Genomic DNA, 10,535 nt, shown 5'->3' with positions numbered 1-10,535 from the left:
ACTCCCTCCCCCATCCCTATATTTCCCCATCAACTGATCTGCGAAGACTGGAAACAAACCAAAAGGGGTTTTGGCTAGAGAGAGTAATTACAGAATTAGAAAGGAAAACTCTTCTCATCTCCTCACTGCAATCATATTTAATGTTCATTATGTCTATTTTAAATGATACAAAATGCCTTCCCCAAAAGGCATCCTGATTTCAAGAAGTCAAAAGTGTACCTCGCATTAAACAACCTTGAGTCAATCCTGGTGGGATTAACTGGACTGAGTTTCTGTATACTGCACATGCTATGGATCTACTTTGATCACAGTAAGGAAAAAAATGATAATAGATTTTTTTTTTAAGAATTGCTGCACAGGAGTGTTCCGTTTCTTTTATATGTCAGAGTTTGATCTTGATAAAAACCTTTTAAAACATCCTTTTCCCCCCACTATGGTAAAGAGATCATATCTATTTTTGCTTTTCTTTAAGAAAAGAAAATGGGGATTGCTTACACGGGGAAAGAAAATTTTATTCTCCAACACCCCCTCCCATTCTACTAAACCATTTTAGTCGACATATGTTTGTTATCAGAGAGAGGTGCTGTGAACACACAGCCATTTTCTTAGCAGCTTTTTGACTGTATGTTACCATAGTCCCACAAGGCATTGGTCCTTTCCCATTGGGAAGTCATGAATAAGAGACTATGAAGCTTGCACGTCAGATCTTCCTCAATTAATCCACCATTAGCATGTTTGGGATCCACTACTGGATGGTTAACAGCAGCTTTTGTAACTGTACGCCGACCATATCCAATTATGCTCTGCTAAAAATGAACTCTTTGCAGACCAACCCTCTCGGCTGTCAGTGTTTTCCGTTTTCCTATTTTAACGTTTGTGTATAGTGGCAGGCGACAGATGGTGTAGATCAGATCGATTTGATTGCATTAGATGATTTTTTCCCTTCCCCACTCCTTTCTGGAAGCTCGCATCAGCTGAAGGCTATCGCCTGGGACTCCTCGGAAGCATGAGCAAGCCGCCACCACGCGAAGGCACTGGGGCACAGCCAGCGCGAGGCGCCGAGGTCCCTTCCCAGGGCTTGTTAACACTGTAACCCGGCACTCGGAGAGAAGAAGCAGCTCCCACTGCCCAGAGCCTACCTCACCGCACATCAGATGACTCCCTGGCTTCTACACACAGTTGGAGTCCCGCTTGAAACCTGGATTTAGAGGGTAAGCACTTCAATCGAGATGGATTTGTGACAGTTACTTTGCCATACAGCAAGACAAATCTCAGTAAACGTAAAGGATGTAGGATGTATGGGAGAGGGAGACTATGTTTACATCGAAAAATGTGTTTCTTTTTGTCTGAGAACGAGAGTATTATTCAGTAAAGATGTGTATACTCTTTTTCCATTGATTGTAAGAGTCGACTACCACCCTCCTCCCGATTTTTTCTCTCTCCTTGGTGTTTCCCCCTTTCTACTTGAGAGGGAAGGAGAGAGGGAGAGGGAGGGAGTCAAGGGGGAAGAGAGAGAGAGGGAGAGGAGGGGGAGAGGGGGGGAGAGAGAGAGAGAGAGAGGCATTTCAGCTTTAGCTTAATTGGCTTATTTCCTCAAACCGATTGCTTTGTCGCGTTTCTTTATGTATTTTTGGTTGCAAATTGCGAAGCGATTAACTGGAATGGGTGTTGGAGTGTGGGGGATAGCATAGGAAAGTACTGGGAACCGTCAGTCAGTCGCGGTGGCCTTGAGAGATCAAAAGGTGCTGAAAGCCCCCTGCCCGCAAAACACACCTCTAGTTATTGGGGCGCAAGAGAAATGTAGATTGTAATAAACATGGCTTGCAGGAGTCGATGAACAAAGGTACTTAATGCGGACCTAAGCCTCCGCTGATATTGTTCCGCTAGCAGTATCTAAATATTCAAAAGCGAAGTGTAAGTTGATCAACAAACGCCCTAATGGTATTGGGCTTTTTCCCTTTTCTGTTTTTGTGTGGAGGGTGGAGAAGGGGGGGAGGGTGGATGGGTGGGGGAAATCCGACAGCTTAAGGAGGCTTGAATTGAATATGCACCCAGCGGCAGTGGTCTCGTAGGAAATGGTGTTCTCGTAAGTCAGGCTGCCCCGCTCAAGCACGAGAGAGCTTTGGTTAGAGCTCAGAGCGTCAGTTCTGCTGCGAGTGCTGCCGGCAGTCGGCCCGGGTTGAGCTGTCCACTCGTCCAGGTGCTGAAGCTGGTGGAACATTGGGTAGGTAGGGAAAAGGCTGGCACTGCTACTTGGGTAGAAAGAAAGCATATCAACTGCGTTGTTCTAGTTTCTTAAAGCTTGTGAGTCTGTGGGTCAGTGTATGTATATGTTTTATTTTAATTGTGAGGAAGCAAAACTGAAGGAGACTACTTGGAAAGCATTGAAAAGCTGTGTGGGTATTTATGCTGTGATTCTGATGCCCTGTGTATTGATGTGTGTCTGTGTGTGTGTGTCTGTGTGTGTGTGTGCCTCCCTTGACCATCCTTTTGAATTTAAAAGGTTCCATTTAGTAAATCCAAGCCTATCTATATAATGTGTTTCTTGTTTTCCTTTTAATATTAGTTGAGATTTAAATAGAAGAGTGCAGAAGCAAATGTACACTTTGCTCATAGACTATTGCATTACTTTCCCTAAGGGCTTTTGTTTCTAGGAGTTCAAGCTGAAGAGAACCTGTCAGCTTTCTGAATTTTTTTTTTTTTTTGATTCTAGCCCCAGAGAAAAGCTCCACTTTATACCCATGTTAGGTAACAGCATAAAACAGTGCTTATTTATTTGTTTTATTGATATCTGTTTCTAGGAGTTCAAGCTGAAGAGAACCTGTCAGCTTTCTGAATTTTTTTTTTTTTTTTGATTCTAGCCCCAGAGAAAATCTCCACTTTATACCCATGTTAGGTAACAGCATAAAACAGTGCTTATTTATTTGTTTTATTGATATCTGTCTTTTTGTAAGTGGTGTACTTAAGAGTTATCTGAAAATAATGTAAAACAGTCTGGTAGTTGGGCTATACTGGTTTTCTTTCTAGTTATTTTAGGTTCAGACATTATATATTAAACATCTATTCATAAAACCTAGAATTCAAGTTGATTTTTCCATCTGTAAGTAACATGTCAAGAAAATGATGAGTTGGTGTGCCTGGATAAATATTATATTTTTTAAAAAAAATAAGAGCAAGCACAACCTAAGTGCCTTAAATTGCAACCAGGTCAGTTAAAGATGAGTTGTGGTAGTGGGAGAGATTCTGTTATATAATTACTCCTTGATGAAGAGCTATTTGCACTTACATAATTTGGGAAATCATAATGTCTATTGCCATGTTTCCATATTCCCCCCCATTCCCCTTACATGGATGTACTTTCATGTATTTGAGAGTAAAGGGGAAAGCAAATTGAGAACTTTCTAATGAAGCTACACCATGTCTTGGGTAGTGACGTTGCACTTGTCCATTTTATTTAGTGAACAATAAACCCCCATTATCAGAATATCCACTGCAGGATCTTAAGACAAAGCTTTTCCAGTAAGAGCCATATTGATCATCAAAGAATCACAGAGATTCTCTCTCTAAATGCCAAAATTACACTCACTTTGCAAATGAGTTTTTATTGGCTTTCTCTTCTTAAAATAATTTTTATGAACACAGAGCTTCAAAGGTTTTTCTGTAGAGGTGTCCACAACAGCTGTACAGCAATGCATTTATAGTATATATTTTAAAGGTGTGCTATGAAATCAAATATTGTGGTGATACAAAATGATACTTAAATCATAGAAACTCTACCAGCTTCTCAACTCAGTTAGTTTTGATACTATGGAAAATGGATTTAATTATTGTAAGCCTTGGAGCTTTTTTTTTCTTTAAAAATCATTATGTTGTATAGCTCTAAGGCCTTCAAAGGAAAGATGCCTATTTTTGTAAATCTATAAGTATTTGATTTCAAGTAGTAAATTGAATGAGTGTTTATTTTCTATGATCTTGGACTTGAGAAAAATGCATTTCCAAAACATACTACTGAAAATTTCACCCATGCATGACCCTATCTTTATTTAAGCCTCACTTCTTCCCAAAGCCGTCTAGGCAAATATATTTGTAATGTTTGTGGGGTAACTATTCATGTCTCTTACAGGGTTCTCTGGCTGCCATGGCACTCAATCAAACCACCTAGAGTGGACTGGCCGAGACCAGACTGGGTACCAAGCAGAGAAGTGCAGAGGAAGGCACTGGGAGAGCACCAGGTAAACTGAAGGTTACTTGTCACTCCCACTTGTGCCCAAAGATCCTTGCCACATCTTCCCTTCTCACTGGAAAGACAGCACTCTTCTGTGTTAAGTATTTGGTTTTGTGATTTGTCTTTCAGAATTGGAAATAGAGCGGCCATTTGGATTTGGGCAGGAAGCAGCCGAGCACGGCTTTGGATCCTTCTTTAGGGAAATCGAGTTATGGATTTATGGTCCCGGTCAAGCTCAGCCCATCCCCAGCCAGGGGCGGGCTCAGCGAGCAGCAAGAGTTCTGGTGGCGGCGGCGGCGGCAGTAGCAGCGGCAGCGGTAGCAGCGGCAGCGGCAGCTTGGTCCTCTGACTCTCTTCGGTGACGGGTATTCTTGGGTGGATAATACGGATTACGTTGTTATTGCTTAAGAATACGCGTAGTCGAGGAGAGTACCAGCGGCAGGGGGGCAGCGGCCGCCCTCCCCAGCCCACCAGCTGGCCACTAAACGCCCGTGGTTGCCAAGGTAGCACTTTCTTGTTCTTTTCGTTTCCTCGGGTGTTTTCGCACTGGTTCCACCGGAAAGGCTGTGCGCTGCGCCTCTGGTGACCAGGACTGGAAAATGGGTTCGCGCAGGGGGCGGGGGGCGAGGTGAAGGGGATGGGCGGTGAGAGGAAGGGGGTCCGTTCCCCCGAGCCTGTGGGGCGGTTCTGCGTCCCCTGCCCGCTCCTCTCCTCTCCACGGTGGGATGCGGCTAGGGGGAGAGACGCGTTCTGGGCAATTTTCTAAAGTTGGGAACGACTGAAAGGCCTTGAGCAGTTTGGGAGCGTCGCGAGTGAGGTGCCGCAGATGGGCAGAGGGTCGCTGGGGGCTGCCTCCGCATATAGGGCGTGTCCGTGGGCGAAGGTGCCCCCGCAAGCCTGCGGAAGCGCGTGACTTCGCGAATCCCGGGCCCGGGGCGGTGCCGGAGCCCCACCCCCGGCCGGCTGCGCCGCTCGGCAACCAGACTAGGCGGTCGAGCTGGGGAGGGGGCGGGGGTCCGGGGGCTGGGTCCCCGCGGAACTTCCAGATCGGAAGTGTGGCGGGTCTCTCAGGAACGCATATTTTCTTTTCGGATTCTCCGAGAAGGGGTGGAGAAACAGGATGGGAACCGGATTGGTTGCAGTGTGGCACAGACCTGGAACCTTCCTGAAAGAGGTTGGGGCAGGCAGTGACTGTTCAGACGTCCAATCTCTTTGGGACACCTCTTCAGCGCTGTCTTCCCTGCCTCTGCCTTTAGGACGAGTCTCAAACACCAACAAACTCAAGGCACGTGCCCTCTCTCAGGTCAGCTGCGAAGGGACGGGAGCAAGAGAGAGCCTCTCCCTCCTTCTACTTCGAGTTTTTGTTTGTTTGTTTGTTTCAAAATATTAATGGACGATAAAACAACACGGATTTGTCACCTCCTAGCGAAGAGGAAGCTACCGCCACCAACCCCCTCAAGTATGCCTGGGCACTTCTGGGGACAATCGGACGTGGTAGGAGTTGGCATGCCCAAGATGGAGCTGGGAAGGATGACCCAGAGTGGAAGGCCGGTGCTCCAGGTCTCAGCTCTCGCCGGCGTCGAACCACACAACTTTGCCAGCTTTGCACTTTGCCTTTCCCTATTGTGAAGCATCTGGGACCGTCCTATCAAGGCGCTTCAAAAGTGTTAAGGACAGGGTGCTGGAGACAAGAACGTACCAGGGGCCCAGAAGAATTCACTAGCGCGGCCAAACACTAAGACCAGTTTTCCTCCCTGCGTAGTGGTCGTTGGTTGCGCACGGGCTGCGCACGAAGACTGAATTCCTGAGAAATGGAAACTGCAGGAAAAAAATCAAATAAACTTAGAGGCCTGCGAAGCTCTCCCTCTCCTCGCTCTGGGATCGCTCTAAGCTGACCTGCAACTCAGACACCTTCTCCCCCTGGAGGATGGGCCTTTCCCAGGCACGAAGTGCGTGTGCCCCACTGGGCTGTTGCCCACAAGAGTGGTTTGAATCCTGGAGAGGCTGACACGGAAGTGTCTTGAAGGAGGCAGGCACACTCTCATGCTTCCCCACCTAGGGTTTCGCCTTTCTTCTAATATTTAGGATTCCCAGTGAAGGGTACTCCACATATACCCTCTCCCTACCCCTAATCCCACCCCATTGTGTCTGATCCCACAATTACTCCCAGGGTATCTATACTCACAGTTTTTGCGCTCAAAAAACATTGCTGTCTGCAGGGAACGGGTGGAGCCCTTCTCAGAAGCTCCCGGGGGCGAGTCCATTTTAAGAATGAGTTGAAGTAGGAAAGAAAACACAGATGCTGTCTTTGCATTCGATATTCTATCACCAGCAAGAGAATATGTAACTCCTGTTCTTTCCTTCATTATTCTATGAATTACCTTCTTTCTCTAGGGATCCACCAGTTGGTGATTTAGGGCTTTTAAATATTGTGCTTGTTATGTATTTAACAAAATGCAATATGTCTACTGGTGGCATTGTTTCATTGGGAAATTAGAAAAGTAGAAGCTACATACTTTAGCTCCTAGGTGGTCTCTAGAAAGTTGGCCTCATGCTGGTTGGCTAAATAATAAGTGTTTAGGATTTGAAAGGAAGAAAGAGAGTTGAAGGCCTGGTGACAGAGTTTGTGAGAAACCAAAGATGTAACACTCTGGCATTTGTTGAGGGGATGAGGAAGAACTTTTGAAAAATAAGCTATTCTATTTAGTTTCATGCAGATTTATTGCTGTTGCTTCATCGAAGAAGAATAATGTTTAGAGTGGAATAATTGCAGATGCTAGTGATGAAGTCTAAAGGAAATCTCTACTCATAGTTAACAAAGTATTTTTGTTGTTGTTGTTTAAATACTTATCTCATTGCTTTCTTTCCTTTGCAGAATCATTTTCCTATAAAAGCTTCCATTAGGTGTCAGTCTGACTGAACTGGTTCTTACTTAAGTTTGGGGTGAAAATGTTCCATCATCAGACCTTTTAAGATAAGAAAGTGGGAAAAATTAAAACTTTATTAAGTTGAAATTACTGGAGGTAATTTTTATTGTTACAAGGCAGCTTTTTTCTTTCCATAAAAATAATTTAAAAGTCTATCACCACTAGTCAATTACGATTTTGCCCTGTCACTGTCCAAAGCCGAGATTAAGGAAGTACAAAATGCTTGTTTGTGTTTTTTGTGCTAGATCCAAGTAGCATTAAGTAGTCATAATTTTTGGATGACTTTTCAATTGATGTCCTAATACTAGAAGGGTAAGCAGCCTTTTCTAATATTTGTTTTGCTTCACAAAGGTGATAGAAATTTTTCCTGAAAAAAGGAACATAGATTCAGCTTAAGCTGTTCATTTGAAAATACTGAGGGCACAGTAAAGGAGAAGGGAGACAAATTGTGAAAATTACTTTTATCCACTAGTTTTACTTTAATAAAGCCTGTCTAAATACTCAGAATTTATGAACACAATTTGTGATGTATAGGTGGGAGATTTTAGGTTGCCCATTTAAATTTATATAATGTCTATAAATGGTAAGAAGAAACATCAGCTTGATTGGTCGTTTGCTACCGGGTCCCAAGTAAGCAGATTGATAGAAACTGCATTTTTCAGAACATTTGCTTATTTTATTCTTTGTATTTGTGAATCTTGTTCTGATGTTGTTGCTTGAATAGAATTGTGGGGAGTAGTGATGGTATTCATGGTTAAAGATCCATAGAGCATCATAACAACCCCATGAACTTTCCCCGAGGCCATTGTGAGCCCTAGAATGATGCGGCTGTTGGTGTCAGAGCAATGGCAATCTAGAACCAGAACAGAGGTCCCAGTGAAAGTCCAAGCAAATGCAAGAAACAATGAAGTAGCATTTTGATGGAAGGAATATTCCATAAACCCTATTATCAATTTTTGTCTTATATTCCACATTAGTCATGAGAAATATTCAAATATAAAAATATACAACAAAGGTAGAGATGATGGGTATATTGGGAAACATTTTTGTGTTTTATGTAGCACAGAGGAGAAGTACTAAGGACATAGAAGGAAAGACAGCATAAGGCCATCACAGTTGTTCACCATCTTGTCAATATGTACAGGTGCAGCTACCATTGTATTACAGAAATGACAGAATGATGTTCTCACAGTGTTGGAAAGTAGTGTATTTCTGCATAGGAGACTTACTATTTAAAAGTAAATTTCTTTTGGATGTATTTTCAGTAAGAAGAAAAAATGTAATAATGACATCAGAATATTTAAAGACTTTTAAATCATTTAGCTATTGAATTTAGTTATTGATAGCTGTACAACTATAAACACGAATGCTAAATAGATTTTAAGCAAATAGCTTTGTAGTACAATTTGTTTTTTAAATGTTTTCAGATTTTTATCTTAGTGCTTATACTTTAAATCATGACTTACAAGTCTTATGTTTAAGTCTAGAAAACATTTTGCATGAGTGTATAAAATAAACATTTTAGTTGAGGAAACAATGCAGTTCATCCAAGAAAACATAAGCCAGAAAAGATATATTATAAAATTTAAAATTTCTTGAAATGTGTTTATTACCCAGTAATTAGTCGAGTTCATTGAGTGAAGCCTAGCAATAAAATCAGTATATCTGTATATTTGTATCGTTGACCAGCTTAAAAATGTATTGCCAACTATATCTTGTGAGTTCTGAGTTCTGTTGTCCTGGCTAATAATAATGTGAGCTAAGCAAGGCAGTCTGATCTTCAACACAATTAAAATATTATAATGCATATGCAAGGGTAAAGACAACACTTCATTTGCTTTGTTTGTGGAAAAGTCCTTTGAGACTCCTAGTATTTGAAAATATATACATATATAGTAGATCAAGCTAGAACCAAATGTTAAAAACCTGAGTCCTAAAGCATGCAGTTCAAAGATTTTAAATAAGGGTTATTGCCTTTATTAATATTAAACCAATACTGAATCTCATTCAGTTAAATTACAAACTAAAGAAGACATATTGCTGGAATCTGTTAATACTATGTTTTCAGTTCAAATGCAATTTATATCATAATATGCTTTTTAAAAAGTTGACAAACTAAATTACAATAGTGACATAATTGCATAATTTGAAAGTAGTGTCTATTTGTAAACTTGAATGAAATGTGTGCTTTTTGGAAACACTTTTTCTGAAAAGATTATTTTTATAAAAGTGATACGTTTTAATTGGAAAATTGACATTTCTTGCAATTTTGTTTTTAAAATTTGTATTCAATACATGAGTGAGTATTAATTGTTTGAAGCCTATTTTTGTCTCTCTAAGCTAGTGTAGTCAGTTTCAAGAACTGGTTCAAACAAGTATCAAGATAAACTAAAAATTACTCATTTAAGATAGTTTTTTATATATCTGCCAAATAGTCCGCTAGTTTTTGTACTCCTTGAAGAATGAATGAATGAATGAATGAATGAATGAATGTCATGCCTGCTATTCTGTCAGAAGCAGATATGAGAAAAAGATTTTTTCCTTTGTAATAGAAACATATCATGATAAGACTTCCAAATATCCTGGATTGTTTTACAGATAACTACACAGGAATTAAAGTTGTAGAATGATTACTTTATGGATCCAGTTTCATGTAGTTTTTTTTCATAACTGTTATTTATATAGGATTTGGTGTTTACTGAAACAAAGCAAATTAGAGAATTGAGGCCGTTACACGGAGAAATCTCAAATTTCATTTTGTCCCTCAATGACATGATACTTAAGGAGAGAGAATCTCTCCTGTGGTAGAAAGAACTTTGGAATAAGACTAGAAAATCTGATTTCGAGTACAGATTCTGTTGTGAACTATGACAATGGACCTGTCACACAGCTTGCGTGGTCTTCAGTTGTCTCATCCATAAGAAGGGCTAGATTTGGAATTGTTTAAAGCCTTTTTACGTCTTTAGGGTTCCATTTCAAAGAAAGTCTTTTTTTTTTTGGTCTGAATTCTATTCTTCATGTAAAGATGGCGTGCCAATTAATATCACAACTAAGAGAGAAGCTTTTAAAAAGTATTCACCAACAGTTTGTCTTGATATTAAATAATAACATGGTCTTTAAGATTTTTACTTAAATTCTTAAAGCATGAAACACATGGAAGTATTTGTTGCTTTTTCATACTTCATTTTTTATTTGAAGTTTTGGTGGGGAAAAAAAGCCCCCAAAGAATGCTTTACAGATTCATTCTAATGTGTTAGCATGGGAGTACATGCATATGTATATCTGTATAATAAATATGAAGCTGCTCAAACCGTAGATCTATCTTCATAAGCATTTTAGCCTAATGAGGCCAAATCACAAACAACTCTATTCAAAGTTGATTT

General features: G+C 40.9%; 1 long non-coding RNA gene and 1 pseudogene across 2 annotated transcripts in view; both read left to right on the top strand.

The window, feature by feature from the left end:
• The first annotated feature begins 725 nt into the window (after positions 1–725).
• LOC105524221 overlaps positions 726–10,535 on the top strand; it is a 62,888-nt gene continuing 53,078 nt past the window's right edge. The window contains exons 1-3 of the long non-coding RNA XR_001003719.1: positions 726–1,211; positions 4,124–4,232; positions 4,355–4,728. This is a non-coding gene — a long non-coding RNA (uncharacterized LOC105524221). The remainder of the gene's footprint in view (positions 1,212–4,123; positions 4,233–4,354; positions 4,729–10,535) is intronic.
• On the top strand, positions 5,284–6,045 carry LOC105524220 (annotated as a pseudogene). Its single transcript, XR_001003718.1, has one exon. The product of XR_001003718.1 is annotated as an uncharacterized LOC105524220 (transcript).

The sequence above is a fragment of the Colobus angolensis genome, unplaced genomic scaffold (genome assembly GCF_000951035.1).
Source record: "Colobus angolensis palliatus isolate OR3802 unplaced genomic scaffold, Cang.pa_1.0 Scaffold491, whole genome shotgun sequence".
NCBI classification, from domain to species: Eukaryota; Metazoa; Chordata; class Mammalia; order Primates; family Cercopithecidae; genus Colobus; species Colobus angolensis.
Note: the sequence above shows the minus strand (reverse complement) of the source record. Positions and strands in the feature narration are given on the sequence as shown.